Source organism: Macaca thibetana, chromosome 5 (genome assembly GCF_024542745.1).
Source record: "Macaca thibetana thibetana isolate TM-01 chromosome 5, ASM2454274v1, whole genome shotgun sequence".
NCBI lineage: Eukaryota > Metazoa > Chordata > Mammalia > Primates > Cercopithecidae > Macaca > Macaca thibetana.
This window is the reverse complement of record NC_065582.1, coordinates 70,389,502-70,404,230: the sequence shown is the minus strand read 5'-3', so window position 1 is coordinate 70,404,230 and position 14,729 is coordinate 70,389,502. Positions and strand designations below refer to the sequence as shown.

Below are 14,729 nucleotides of genomic sequence, written 5' to 3'. Positions count from 1 at the left end.
TGAGGAAGTGAAAGTATAGAATAAAACAGGGAGAGGATAGTGCTTAATGGAGTTCGAGTGAAAAGGATTCAGGGGAGTTCATTCCAGAGTTAACAGCATGTGCAAAGGTGTAGAGTCTTAAAAGAGTCTGACACAGTCTAAGAATAGGGAGAACTTCATTGTGGCCTCACTCTAGCCTGGAGGAAAAAGAGGGCGGCAGGAGATGATGCTAGGGAGGTAGGTGGAGGTCAGATTGTGGGGGATCTTGCTTGTATCATAAGTGAAGACATTTACATTTTGTTCTGTTTATAGGCAAGACTCTACACAGGTTTTTTATGTGGAAGAGTGGATGCATGATTTGACTGTAGTTGTGTAGAGGATGGATTAAAAGTGAAGAGATTGGAGGGGAGTTTAAACGCCAGGCTGCTGAAACAGTCTGAGGAAGGACTGAAATAAAACAGTGACAAGGAGGACTGGATTCAAGGGACAATCCTGAGGTAGAAGCAACATGATGTAGGAAGTAATGGAGTGAGGGAGTGATGAATCAAGGATGACAATGAGGTTTCCAATTTTGGAAGCACACATTCCATGAGCCATCACAGTGATGGTGCCATCACCTGTCAGGTAGCCTCTGGAAAGTTCCCCTGTATACTCGTAAAAGTGAAAATGACAAATAATGCCTAACTATTTTAGGAAATAGTTTTGACCCCAAAGACCCTCTGAAAGAATCTCAGAGATGCCTCCAAGGTCCTTGGTCCACACCATGGGACCTGCTGTTATAGGCAGTGAGTTAGGATTCCTGTCACCATCCCTGAGCCCTCTCCATGACCTACTCACCCACCAACAACCTCATAAATGCACATGGTCTGGAATTATTTGCACTTCGACTTGCTATTGCATCTTAGGTTTGGAGATCCTGACCCAGCTCTGCAAACCCTCTAAGCTTGCCTCTACTTCCATTTAGAGTACTTTTGTAAGCGCCCACCAATTTTGGGACCCTGACTTCTCTGCATGGCTTCACCTCTTGCTACTCAGATGTGGGGCATCTTCTGTTATCTACAAGACAGTTCCACACTGTCTCTGCACAAAGAGAAAATACTCTCTACTCTGGACCCTGGGTAGGTGATTAGGCAAAGCTAGATTCAGCTTCTTAAGAAAACTACTCAAACCAAGCAGAGTCAACCTGCAAGATAATAGGAGTAGTTATGTGAGTTAATGGGAAACCAGTGTTAGTCCTTGGAAAATAAAGCAGCATAAGAGAATTACTTACATTGTCAATGAAATTTTTAAATTAAATTCTGATTTTCAGAATCAAAGAAGGAAGAGAGAGAAGACAAGAAACAAAATGTGTATTTTTGTGTGTTTGTGTACGTGTGTGTGTATTTGTAGGTATTCTCTTTAAAAAGAAATAGTGCCTTACAAAGTAGAAATGAAATAGTAAGCATGATGGACTGTGTAGCATTAGCCATTGTAGAGAAACATAATTTTAGTGGGTTGAAATTTATTTGGAAACCTTTTCCTGTAGACAAATGTATCTAATTTTACGAGGCCTCCTTGATTTAGCTTGGTTTAAAAGTCAAAGGAAAAATATATTCCATTTGATCAAATTGTCAAGCACAGCTTGTTAATGTGTCTGTGTGAGTTTCAACATCTCACCACTGAAGTGTTGGATTTGTCCTCGTGTGTAAGCCACAGCAATGTCCCTCCTTCCTTCTCCACTTTCCTTTTCAAGCACAAGTCTCCTGGCCTACAAGTTTCTAGGCCGACAGACTCCCATGACAGATGTTTTCCCCCTGTATGACCTGCAGCTTAGTACGGTATTTCCAGATGTTTGTATGAGAACCTGTTTAGCTGATTTCAGAGTCTTTTCTTTCTTCCCATATTTTTCCCCCAATTACTTTTTACTTTGTATTTGAAATATTTTTTCTGAATTTTCTAAATTTTAAAGGACTCTTGAATGTTTACTTATATTCTGACATGATGAAAATCTATTCCACTATCATGTTTAATCCCTGGACTTATGATGCTGGGAGCATGGAGTGATTTAATGCTTTGCCTAGTCTTACCTAGCAAGCCGGAAGAGACATAGGCTTAAGCCAGACCAGCTGATCATCAGTCCCATGCACCGCCCCTGAGCTGATTAATATTTCCTTTTATACTGCTGAATATTTGGTTCTTCTAGGGGGCCTCTGGATCAGTCACTACCACCATATTAGGCCACACTCTGACAAGTAGTTTTGTTCCTACAAAGAATCTAATTTCTTTCTCCCACGTGTGGCCTCCTAAGACCACTGTGCTCTGCTGGTGATGCTTGAATTGCTCAGGGGAAGAGGCAGATAGCCAAAAATTTACCAATTTTAGCAGAAAACCCTGCCATCAGGGACAGCTGGAGCACCACAAAATCTATAAACGCACTTGTTACTCATCTGCTGTGCCTGTAGGGCAAGCCAGATATGTGACCACTGAACATCTTGTAGAGGAGAGGTTTCTTAAGCGGGTTTCCTGACAGAACCTGAGATGAGAAGAATCAAACAAGCTTGGCATTCAGAACATTGTGTGTTATTAGTTTAGCCCTGATTTGAAAGAGGAGACCTACCACCTAAATGTGATTTAAAGAATTGAGGGGTGGAGTGACAATTGGATTAGATGCATCAATATGAGCACTGTTAATTCAATATATGAGCTGAGGAGTTGTCAATTTGAGTACTAATTGGTTACAGAGCAATTTTCTTTAAAAACTCTTGAAAGGCTTTGTACCTAGCATCTTATCATCTAGAAAAAGGCAAAGATTTAGTAAAATGCAATCCTAATGACAGAGTAAATTTACATCACATAACCACAAGCTTGGTAGAAAGTGGCATGTTATTCCCATAAACATTTTGGAAATCTAAAGTTAAAAATCCTGGGGGTTATAGAAAAAGATCTTTGTTTCTAGTTTTGGGGTATTTAATTTTTAAAATTTTGGCATTTATTTTCTTATCCAAATGCCTGCCCATGCAAGAATTAGATTATCTGAATAGGAGATAAGACATACCTAGCCCCTGTGATTAAATTTTCTTGGATTTTAGGCATGTAACCATAGATCCTTGATGAATAATTTTTATTTACTATTTTTCAAATCACAAACTAATGAAAGGACATACAAACAAACATGCTCTCACAATTCAGTTCATTCTTTTAGACTCCTTGAATGTAAGAGCAAGGTTCATATATTTTACTTCCAGTGCAATTCTCTATAATATCTAAGTGCCATGAACACTCAACAGTGCTGTCTCATGATCTAATGATTATTTGCGCTATTGACTTAGGATGATCCCAGCCTGTAGCTCTCATTTGCAAAGCTCTTTAAACATATGCCTTTGTGATGAATCAAAGTCATTTCTTGAAAAAATAGAGCTCTGACCAGATACTATATTAGATATTTGATGGAAATATATATTCCAGCTTGGATATATATTGAGCTCCAAGCCCAATATATGTGATAATAGCAACTATTATTTACTATTTATTGTATACCTATCACATATAAAATGATGGGCATTTTATATACATTATGTCAGTTATTCCTCTCAAAAACCCCACAAGATAGGCATATTATTTCCAATTTTACAAATGAGAAAAACCAAAGTTTGTTAATTAAATAACTTGCTCCAAGTTACGCAGTTAGTAAGTGAAGGAGGAGTTATTTGAACTCAGGTTGTCTGATTTCACAGGCTTTGCATTCAGAGTGGCAGTATAATGCGTTTTGTAAGCATCAGAGTCAAATTGTAAGCTTTGACTCTGAAGCTAGACTACCCAGGTTTAAATCTTAGCTCTGCCCTTTAATAACCAATAACTTATGAGACCTGTGACAAATGACTACAAGAAAGTTTAAAATTGAGCATGTGGCTTACATTTGAGGTCCATGTTATATTTCTATTGGACAGTGCTAGGTCTGGACTTTTCCAAATGCTTTCATTCTTTATCTCTCTCTCTCTCTCTCTCTCTCTCTCTCTCTCTCTCTCTATCATCTGTCTAATACTGCTTTTTTCTGTCTTGCCTCTTTATATTTCTTTGTCCACATTGATGCTCAAGATGTCTTACTAAACACAATCCAATCCAGGCTCTTTTGTACTGAAAAGCTTTTGCTAGCTCCTATCACCTACAATGGAAAGCCTGAACTCCATTATGTGGCATACACAAACTTTTCATCCTCTTTCTACCTATCCAGCCTCGTCTCTCTCATGACTTTCTTCCTTGCACTTCCCATCTTGGAAACACTAAGCTGTGCTTTGGTTCCCAGGTCAGTTCACACTTTTGCCTTTGCACTTGTTGTTCCCTTTGCTTTGAATGCTCCTCCCCTTTCTGGCTGCAGTGACTGAAGTTTTATTCATCTCCCAAAATCTAACTCAGACATCGCCTCCTCTAGAAAGGTTTCCCAATATGGTCAGCCACCCCCTCCCCCACCGCTTTTGCAATGCTTGTGTTCTTTATACATACTTTTATTACCTTTGCCAGATGTGTAACTTGTTTTTCTGTCTGCACCCCTACCATCCTGAGTATATGGAGAATATAATTGTATATCATTTCCATATTGATAAAAAAAGTGATTGAATAAACAAAGCAATACCTTCTCTCAAGGAGAGAAATACACTTTTGTACAATAAAAATCAATATAATACAAGATATAAGATATGTCATAAGGCCAGGTGCGATGGCTCACGCCTGTAATCCCTTCTTTGGGAGGCCAAGGCGGGTGGATCATGAGGTCAGGAGATTGAGACAATCCTGGCTAACACGGTGAAACCGTGTTTCTACTAAAAATACAAAAAATAAGCCGGGTGTGGTGGCACATGCCTGTAGTCCCAGCTACTTGGGAGGCTGAGGCAGGAGAATCCCTCGAATCCGGGAGGTGGAGGTTGCAGTGAGTGGAGATCGCGCACTCCAGCCTGGGCGACAGAGTGAGACTCTGTCTCAAAAAAAAAAAAAAAAAAAAAAAGTCATAAGAAAGAGCAATCAATAAACATCTATTTGCAGGCAGAGAAGAATTCAATTAATTTTGACAAAAATGTAAAAGATGTAATGAGGTAGGGAAACATTGACTGACTGGCTGATATAAGGTCTCTCAAGATGGCCTTACCTTTGTCAGTGTAGCATAGTCCAGGACTGACTCTCAAACATGCAGATTCTGAACCAGTCTTGTTATTGCTCAAACAGTATCTAGGGATACTATACTCATGCTACCTGAAGACACAGAACACTGAGGCTAAACTAGAACTCTGGTTTGTTGCTTCAGAGAGAGGGAAAAAAAGTATTGATAAGACCGAATACCTGCATCTTCTAGCCAGTATGATAGTTTCCCTTAGGAACCAAATTTATTAGTAAAGCTAGATTTGTGAGTGTGGAATCAGAACAAAGTCTGTGAGTTGAAAGATTCAATAGTGGATGCCTGCTCTGCTTACCTCTGCAGTTGAATGCACCTGTTACTTGCACCAGGCAGAGCAAATCTTTGGTCTGGCTGCCTTTCTCTCTGGGCAGTACTTTTATGGGCACTGTTTGCCTATGACTCTTTTCTAATTTCTATTTCTGGACAACCCATTCAGAAAGACACATTCTTTCTTTGGATATGTTAATACCTCCCATTAGTCAGCTCTGTTCTGTGCTCAGTCCACTTATGAGGCAACTTTAAACATTTCTGTTCTCATAGGCAATCTGTTGATTTAGAGTTAATCCTCCAAGGCAAGCCCTGTTCCCTTATTTCCAAGATCTTAGATGTCCCTGACTCCTGACAGTACAATAGCTTTGGGGGAATTGAGAAGGAAGGAGAAGGGGGCTTCCTGGAGGAGACAGTGTTAGGATTCTGACGGGAGTGGTAAGGATGGGAGACTAGGACTTGGTTAACGGTGCTGCTTGATAATCACATTTTTCAAAAAGCATGTATCAGTTATTTGAGCAAAACTACAAGGCCTTGAATTATGTAAATATATATTTTAATATGCACACTTCACTAGCTTGGTTATATTCTAAATTTTGTAGCCTTTTTGCTGTTTGAAAGTATGAATTTAAGAGAGTGCTCAAGGATGGAGCATTATTTGTATTGCTAGGAGTGCTAAGCAGTGAAACACACTTTAAGGGTAAAGTTTCCTTTCTGGTGAATAAAAAAAGAGAATTATATTATCGTGTATATTTTAGGTTTTTTCTATGTGTCTGATGATGAGAAAATTAATTATGAAAACTTCTAAAAATTGTAATTCTTGCTTCTTAGGAGCCAGAGAACTTCAGTAAACCAGAGTTTAAACGAGCAAGTTTACATGTCTATTAGTTGCTCTCCTGTTTTAAATGAGTATTAATATCTTAGTGCCTGGTTCAAAATTTACATCTCACAGAGAAAGGCACCTTAGAGTGTGACTCAGGATCACTGAGGTCTGTGCTAGTTTCAGCTGTGTCAGTAGCTATGCAATCTTTAACAGGGATCTTAACCTCTCTGGGTCTCAGTTGCTATGTCTGTGAAAAATAGAGGGTAGGTATGTTAATGTTTTCAATCTTTCACAACTCTGCAACTTTGTGAGTCTGTGAATTATTATTCCAATAAATGGATCAAAGTTTGAGATTAACTCTTCTTCCTCTCCAATAAATGGATCAAAGTTTGAGATTAACTCTTCTTCCTCTCCATGCCTCCTCTCTGCTCCCTCCCTCTCTCTCTTACTCTGTTTTTTTTTTTTTTTTTTCCCTTTTTTTTCTAACTTGTGCTAAAATGTGCAGAGCACAGGATGTCCTTTAAACATCAGCAGAGCTGGATACTTGTTGAACTTGTGATCTTGGGCAAGCCATGTAAAATCTCAAAGACTTAGTTTTGTCTTCTGGAAAATGGATTTAACAGCCTTTATCTCTCAGGGTTATTGTGAGGATTAGAGATAATGTATGTAAAGTGAAATGTTTAGCTGTTATTATTACTCATTTACCATGAAGGATACGATTTTTTTTGTTTTTTGAGACAGGGTCTCACTCTGTCACCCCAGGCTGGAGTGCAGTGGCACCATCATGGCTCACCACAGTCTCGATCTCGCAGGATCAGGTGATCCTCCCACCTCAGCCTCCCAAATAGCTCAGACTACAGGCATGCACCACTATGCCCAGCTAATTTTTTTTGTGTTTTTTTGTAAAGATGGGGTTTCACCATGTTGTCCAGGCTGGTCTCAAGCTCCTGGGTTCAAACAATCCTCCCATTTCAGCTTCCCAAAGTGCTGGAGTTATAGGCGTGGACCATGGTGCCCAGCCTGGATAATAAGATTAAATATTATCTTATTATATTAAAATAAGGTTTCTCCTTTTGTAAAGATAGTAGAGATAACACATTATCTAATAATTACAATATAAAGTACCAGAAAAGAGATACAGGCGCATACCACCGCACCCAGCTAGTTTGTATGTATGTATGTATGTATGCATGTATTTATTTATGTAGAGATGGGATCTTGCTATGTTGCCAAGGCTGCAAAGTAATTTTTGCTGAGTTCATAGACTCATAATACCTCTTCCTGGGGAGTACAAGAGAATAATCAGGCAAAGGGCTTCATTGATCTGGGCTTTGCAGGATAAATCATATTTGAAGACAGAATCTGAACACAGAGAACAGTTTCCTTCTAATCTACTACCATCTTCAGGGTTTTGCTCTATTGCCTGGTACTTTTTAAAGGTTTTGAAGTAGAGATGTTCAACACCACTGTGTATTTGCCCAAGAAGTCATTTGTCCTCTGAAGAAGCTGGCAAAGGAAAAGTTGAAGGAGCTTTAGGGAAAGGCCCTTTAAACAGAAAGGAGCTCCTGACCATGGGTTTACCTGGGAGGAAAGCAAGCCTCCTTTAGTAAGCAAATCAGAGTCTCATTCTGTCACCCAGGCTGGAGTGCAGTGGCACGGTCATGGCTCAATGTGAGCCACTCTCTCTGCTGCAATGTGAGCGAGAGAGCCTTCCTGTTATCACCCTATCAATCTTTCTCCACCAGGTAGCAAGGTTTGGTGACTTAATGAGGTAATAAAAAGCAAGACACTGACACAGGTAGGGGATGTGAGATGTGAGGCATTGTTTCCTTGTGAAGGAAAAAGACCACTTGTAACCCACTGAGATAACCTGTCCTTCATTTTCCTGGGTCAGAGAGGGTCATTGTCCTTTCACCTTTTCTTTGCTTTCAATGTGAAAGACCTTGCTAATAATAGGTGAGAGCCCCCCTCCCTTTGATATGTCCAAGCCGAGGAAGACGTCCTGATGACTGTCATATAAAACAGCAGAAGACACCCACAGACACACACACAGAAACAGACACACACATGAGTAATGCAACCCCAGGGATCACCACCCAGGATTCATAAAACAGCATGAGCTATAGTTGCTCACATTACACAGGCTTCCTTCTCGGCAGTGTGGCGTGGTGCTGAAATGCTGTTCAAAAATTTGTGCTGCCACCTTCATACCATGGCCATATTTTGGAGCCCATGAGCTCATTACTGTCTGAGTTGCCAGGGCTGGATTCCAGTAGAAAGGGGAAGGGAGGTGGACAGGAGAGAGAGGAAGCAAAGATTAGCAAGTTGAAATAGCTAAAACATTTAATTCCACTTCTTTGAATTCAATTACATCATTTGCAGAGAGGGTCCATGTTTTCCTGCTGTTCTTTCTTTCTTTCTTTTCTTTTTTTCTCTCTCTCAACATCTGCTGAGACATAAGTAGAAAATCTGTAACTACCTGAAAGCATTCACTGGGGCACAGATCTCTTAGGTCTAGAGTTTCATATGAGTGCAGTGAAGTGAAGTTATATTTGAGCTCTCCATCGTAGAATTTCTATTCCACATGGCTGTTCTTTCTACCCTCATACTTCCCCCTCAAGAGGTAAAAAGTCTCTCCATTTTCATACCCACTGCTCATTTTCTCCTTGGCTTTGTGCCCCATAGGGGGTGCCATTAACATGTGTCTAATGTGGTCATGCCGCCTTGAACCTGTGCAGTGTCCTAGCCCTATGGCCCTTCCATACATAGTTAAAAGAAGAATGGATCAATTGATAGAAAAAAAAAAATGGAAGAGAGAAAGGAAAATTGCTTCTCCACCTCAAAATCTTAAATCAAACATAGCGTTGTACACAAGACACAGATACATTTATATATATTTATATTTAGATACTGACTTCTAGACTAGGGATAGGCACTGAAATAAAAACAGCACTTTAATATTGTCCTTAAGTGGATACTCATTGCTAACTGAAGAAATAGGCAAGTAGCTATTTAACCCTTCGTGTCCATAGCACATAGATTATTTAATATTCTGCAGCAGAACTTTTAGAAAGTCAAGGCAACTTTCATTTGTACAGAGTTTAAGTTTAAATTCACAGGTCACTCGAATCCAGTATACTGGAAAGCAAAAATATCAAAAATGCAAGGATTTGGTGAAAAGCCATGATGCTTTTTAAAATTTAGTTCTTATTCTTTATCAAAGTTACATATACCTAGTGTAAAGAGTCAAACAGTTCTAGAATACTTGTTATGAAAAACCATCAATTTTAGATTTCCCAAAGGCAAAACATTTTCTTTTTACCTTTGTCTAATTTTCTTATTTCCAAAATATACATCTGTGTGATTTCTTGATTTTTCTCAGTTGTAAAAATTATTCATTATTCATTGTTACGCCACAACGGAAGATGAAGATATATAGTTCTGCTACCCTTCTCCAGGCCCTACTTCAAGCTCGTATGATTACCTAGTACCCCCTATCCTCCCAATTTAATTATGTTTTGACTGAAACACTGTTCAGTGCTTAGATTATTAAGCTTAGCCAGGTAGCATGTTAATAATACTTTTTCCTTTCTTGCACAAATTATTTTCTCCTTATAATTAACAACTGTCTTTCTTTTTAAGATTTTAGTTTTCTAAGTATTTGTCGTTAATTCATCCTCAAACTCACTCCATCTAACTGTCCTCTGGGATATTTTAAAATGTATCAGGAGTGCTATCAATGTCATTTTTTTTTTTTTTTTCCTGAGATGGAGTCTTACTCTGTCACCCAGGCTGGAGTGCAATGGCATGATCTCAGCTCACTGCAACCTCTGCCTCCCCGGTTCAAGCAATTCTCCTGCCTCAGCCTCCTGAGTAGCTGGGACTACAGGTGCTCACCACCATGACTGGCTAATTTTTGTATTGTTAGTAGAGATGAGGTTTCACCATGTTGGCCAGGCTGGTCTCGAACTCCTGACCTCGTGATCCGCCTGCCTCGGCCTCCCAAAGTGCTGAGATTACAGACGTGAGCCACTGTGCCTGGCCAATGTCATTGGTTTTGTAGCCATTTTCCTAGAGTCTTCTACCCTCCTCTAATTTAAGTTAGTGACTCTCTTTGCTAGGCGCACAGCTGTCTTCCTGGAGTCTCTTCTTAATCATCCTGGGGATTTCTCTTTTCTCTCTCAAGTTGGATTCCCTGTTTCTTTGGTTTTTCTTCCTCATTTTTGTGGTTCACCTCCTCCAGCTGCTTCCTAAGAACGAGTGAAGAGAGCTGAATTTTTGAGACTGGGTATATTTGATACCATCTTTATTCTACCCTCACACCTAATTGATAATTTATCTGGGTATAGCATTATAGGCTATATTCTAGGCTATTGATTTGAGTATATTTTCATCTATTATATAGGCTTTTTATATACAGCAATGCTTGCCTTCAATTGTAAGAAATTTTCTTGAATTATTTGATGACTTACTTGTTTTATTTTCTGTTTTCTCATTCTGGAATTTCTGTTATTTAGATGTTGAACCATTTGTATGCATCCTCTCTAATTTTCTTAGTTTTTTCATTTTATTTTTATCTTTTTGTCTTGCTGTATTAGTCCACTGCTCACACTGCTATAAGGAGATACCCAAGACTGGGTAATTTATGAAGGAAAGAGATTTAATGGACTCACAGTTCCACATGGCTGGAGAGGCCTCAGGAAACTTACAATCATGATGGAAGGCAAAGGGGAAGCAAGCACTTACTTCACAGGGTGGCAGGAGAGAGAAGTGCTGTGAAGGAGGAACTGCCAAACACATGAAACAGAACTCACGGTCATGAGAACAGCATGGGGGAAACCGCCCCCATGGTCCAATCACCTCCCTCCCTTGACACGTGGGGATTACAATTTGAGATGAGATTTGGGTGGGAACATAGAGCCAAACCATATCACTGCTACTCAAACTTGTTAGGTTTCAGGAGACTCTAGAAAATTTTTTCAACATTGTCTTCCAAATTCTCTACTCAGCTATTCACTTCTGCTAAGAGAGTTTTAATTGCCAAAAGTCCTTCTCATTCTTTTTTGTATCATTCTGTTTGTGTTCCATGATTTGATATCATTCTGGAGACATTAGTCATAACATTTTTTGACATTTTCCTCTCCCAGTATAGTCTCTATGTTTGCATTCTGACTTTTTAGTATGTATCTCTTACAGTAGAGGCTTTCCTTTAGATTAGAACTGATGTCCTTGGCTCTCTGCTTACTCTAAGGGAGTCAGGCTGGGCTGTTTCTTGGCTAAGTCTTAATATCACTATTTTAATTGACTGACTAATCAGAATCTTCCATTCTTCTCCTAGAAAGGTATAAAGTCCAGCTGCCAGAGTTCTGGGAGCCCAGATAGGACACGGCTTTAAGTGGGAATTTCAGGATCCGGTAGTTAATCGTTCATTTCACCCTTTATTTTCCACCCTAAACTGTGCCTGGTGTCCTGTAGGGTAAATAAAGGATATTTGCGTGGCTGTGGGGAACAGGAAATGGCATTGAGAGGGTCTACTATGTTCTTAGACTTTCAACAAGGCTTCCTGTTTTCAGCCCTACATTCACCTTTGCTGTTCCCACAAATTCCTAATTCTTCAAGGAATTCTGCAGAGCAAATTGTATTGTCTGTTTGGCTTTCTCTATCTCTAACTTAGGGTTTGCCATTCCCAAGTCTGTCCATTTGTGGAAATTGTTCAAAATTACCTTTTCTTATAACTGAGAAAAGTTTTAAAATGGCAAATAAATATCTACCTTTAGAAAACTGTATGTGCAAACAGTTGCCAAGAACAACTAAATGATTGTTTTGAAGTAGCATTAACACTAAGCTAGTCTAGGAACATTAAAATCCAGTTGGAGCACTCAGTAACTATAATTATTACATTCTACAAATATAATAAATGGTTTCCTATTGAACCACTGTGTGTCCATGCGGAGAAACTGAGGTATCTGAGCTCCAGCCGGAGGAATCTGGGCAACAGAAAGACAAAGACGTCTGCCTCCTTAGCAAAAGGAAGCTGCAGCTCACCCAGGCCACACTCACCCTGACACCATCAGCAGTAATAAATACAAAACAACTACTTACAGATAAACCTGAACATGAAGGTGTGAGAGTTGGTGTCCTAACCCTGGCTTTTCTTATACTTTTTATAATGCATGAAGCCAAAAAGACACGCTGATGAAGTTGTTCAAGATGGAATCAGTGTGTTCAAGGAAAAGAAAGCACAACTAACACTCTTAGGGACAGAAGTGGACTATTCTTTTACAAGAACACAAAGTATCCAGTGAATTTATATACATAACCGAAACACCAAAGAATCTTCTAGCTGTGGAGAAAGACCCCAAAACTATTTCCTTGGCTGTCAGACCCAGAAATATGCTCATGGAAGCCTTGGGGATTACTAAGAGAAATTATGTGACTATTAAATCCTCAGGATTTATAAACTACAGCTGCCTTATAAAGAAAATAAAGGAATGCATTTTGGGAACAAAAATATGACAGACTCACAATTTGTGGTACTTATCCCATTTAAAAATGTCAATATCAAAAGAAGAAACTAATAAAGATCTGGTAAGCATCACTAATAATTGTATATAAAATAATGAATTAAAGTTAGGTAATCCCCAAAGAAGCATGCAGATTGTTTATTTCTTTATTTTCTTTGTAACACTTACAATATTTTATTTTTATATGGATACATCTGGAAGTAGCTGCTCTAATTCAGCTCTTGAGAGCAAGGATTATCTGCATAGCCAGGGTATCACCACATGCTGACATGGTCTGTCTCATTACATTTACCTTTCAATCTACATTTATTGTCAACCAAGTTTTTCTTTGCTTTATGCTTGCAACAATTTTTGTGACCATCCTAAATTACCTCATATTTCTTCAGGTTCACTTAATTTCTTGGTTTGTTGCATCTTTATTTTACTGTTGTTTTCATTACATTTTGGGACTTCTAAGGGTTATGGACATCACATGAGGCAATGTACTTGGCTCTTTGTACCAGGTAGAAAGACATGATCTCTAATGTCAAGAGGCTTACAAACAATTCTCTCCCTCCCCTTCTCTTTCTCTCTTCTCTCTCTCTTTCTGTCTCTCTCTCTCTCTCACACACACACACAGACACACAGACACAGAAGGAGCCTGAAAATCCCCAAAACAAAAAAGAACAAAGGTAAATATATATATATATTTACTTTTATATATTATATACTAAATATATATATTTAAAATAGACATACTGTCTACTTTACCACTAACTTTTTTAAAAACTGGAAGGCACGGGAGAAAAAGATCATCCTGAAATGTTAAAAAAAAAACAAACAAACATAAAACAAAATGATTTCATCTGGTAGTTTGACTTTAAAATTATTGAGCTAGAGGCACATAAAGTACTTACTTAGATTTATGTCTATAAGCCTTATATATGGCATGGTCATATGCTTATATGGCATAAATCAAAACCTATGTTTCATGATACTCTGTTCATCATTTATCAGCCAACAGCTTCGCTCTTGGGAACCAAATCCACATTGCACTCATCAGCGGCACCAGAGTGAAGCCACGTTGGCCTTGGTCTTCATGTTCATGTCTTAGCTCCTAGTGCTAGGAGTGTCACTCTATGTTTGCTACAATCACACCCTTTCCTATTTTAATATGGATTTTAATGGTTTTTTAACCACTGATATTGGGGGACTGACAAAACATTTATTTGTACACTTATATGTGAACATCATCTTATACTTCTGCTGCATGTATTTTGTTTTAAGGAATATGAACATGTCAAGTATATATGTGTTAATAGAGGAATATATGAGAATGGATCACACATGTAGACCCATGAAGAATTTGTAATATACATTATTATTTTCCAGAGGAGGAGGAAGGGAATAGAGACAAATAAATGAAACACAAATGGGAGACTAAATTTTGCAGCAGAGAATGCAACAGCTTTCCATTTCTGAGAGGCTTTGTTCAGGAACTCAGCTATATTCATCTTCATAGATTTCATAGTACAGTACCTTGCACATATTAGGTGATTAATACTTACTTGTTGGATTAAGTCAATCTTGATGAGTTTAGTGCCCCTCTCGCTGTGGGTACTGGTGATTATCTGTGATTATCAAGGCAAGTCATATATCCAGTCTTTTAAGATGGGACTCCAATTGCCAGTTCTTCCTGGGTCTATCCTAGACCAGCAAGCCTAGAACACTACCTACTGCTGGAGGTACTCAGTACTTAGTGAATGAATGAACACCTTCCAAACTGAGGGGAAATGAGCAGTGGAAATTTGCAAGCACACTGGTTTAAATTGCACAGGGTTTTTTTTTTTTTTTCTTGGCAAAGCAAGCTTTGAATGAAGTGTCTTAGCAAATATAAATGAGATTAAACAGTAACAGAAATTATGATGTTATTATAAAAGATGGATGCCAAAACATTTATTTGAAAAGAAAAAGTAGGTATTTAATGTTTTCATTGAAATCCAAATTGTTT

At 38.7% G+C, this 14,729-nt stretch overlaps 1 protein-coding gene and 1 long non-coding RNA gene across 5 annotated transcripts in view; one reads left to right on the top strand and one right to left on the bottom strand.

The window, feature by feature from the left end:
• The window catches only part of LOC126955607 (uncharacterized), a 50,798-nt gene extending 45,319 nt beyond the window's left edge, over positions 1-5,479 (bottom strand). Inside the window, exon 1 of one of the 2 annotated variants that reach the window (XR_007725990.1) lies at positions 5,421-5,479. This is a non-coding gene — a long non-coding RNA (uncharacterized LOC126955607). The remainder of the gene's footprint in view (positions 1-5,420) is intronic. The other variant, XR_007725989.1, reaches the window with a different exon arrangement.
• The window catches only part of SYNPO2 (synaptopodin 2), a 174,562-nt gene that overhangs the window by 102,863 nt on the left and 56,970 nt on the right, over positions 1-14,729 (top strand). The window lies entirely within an intron of this gene.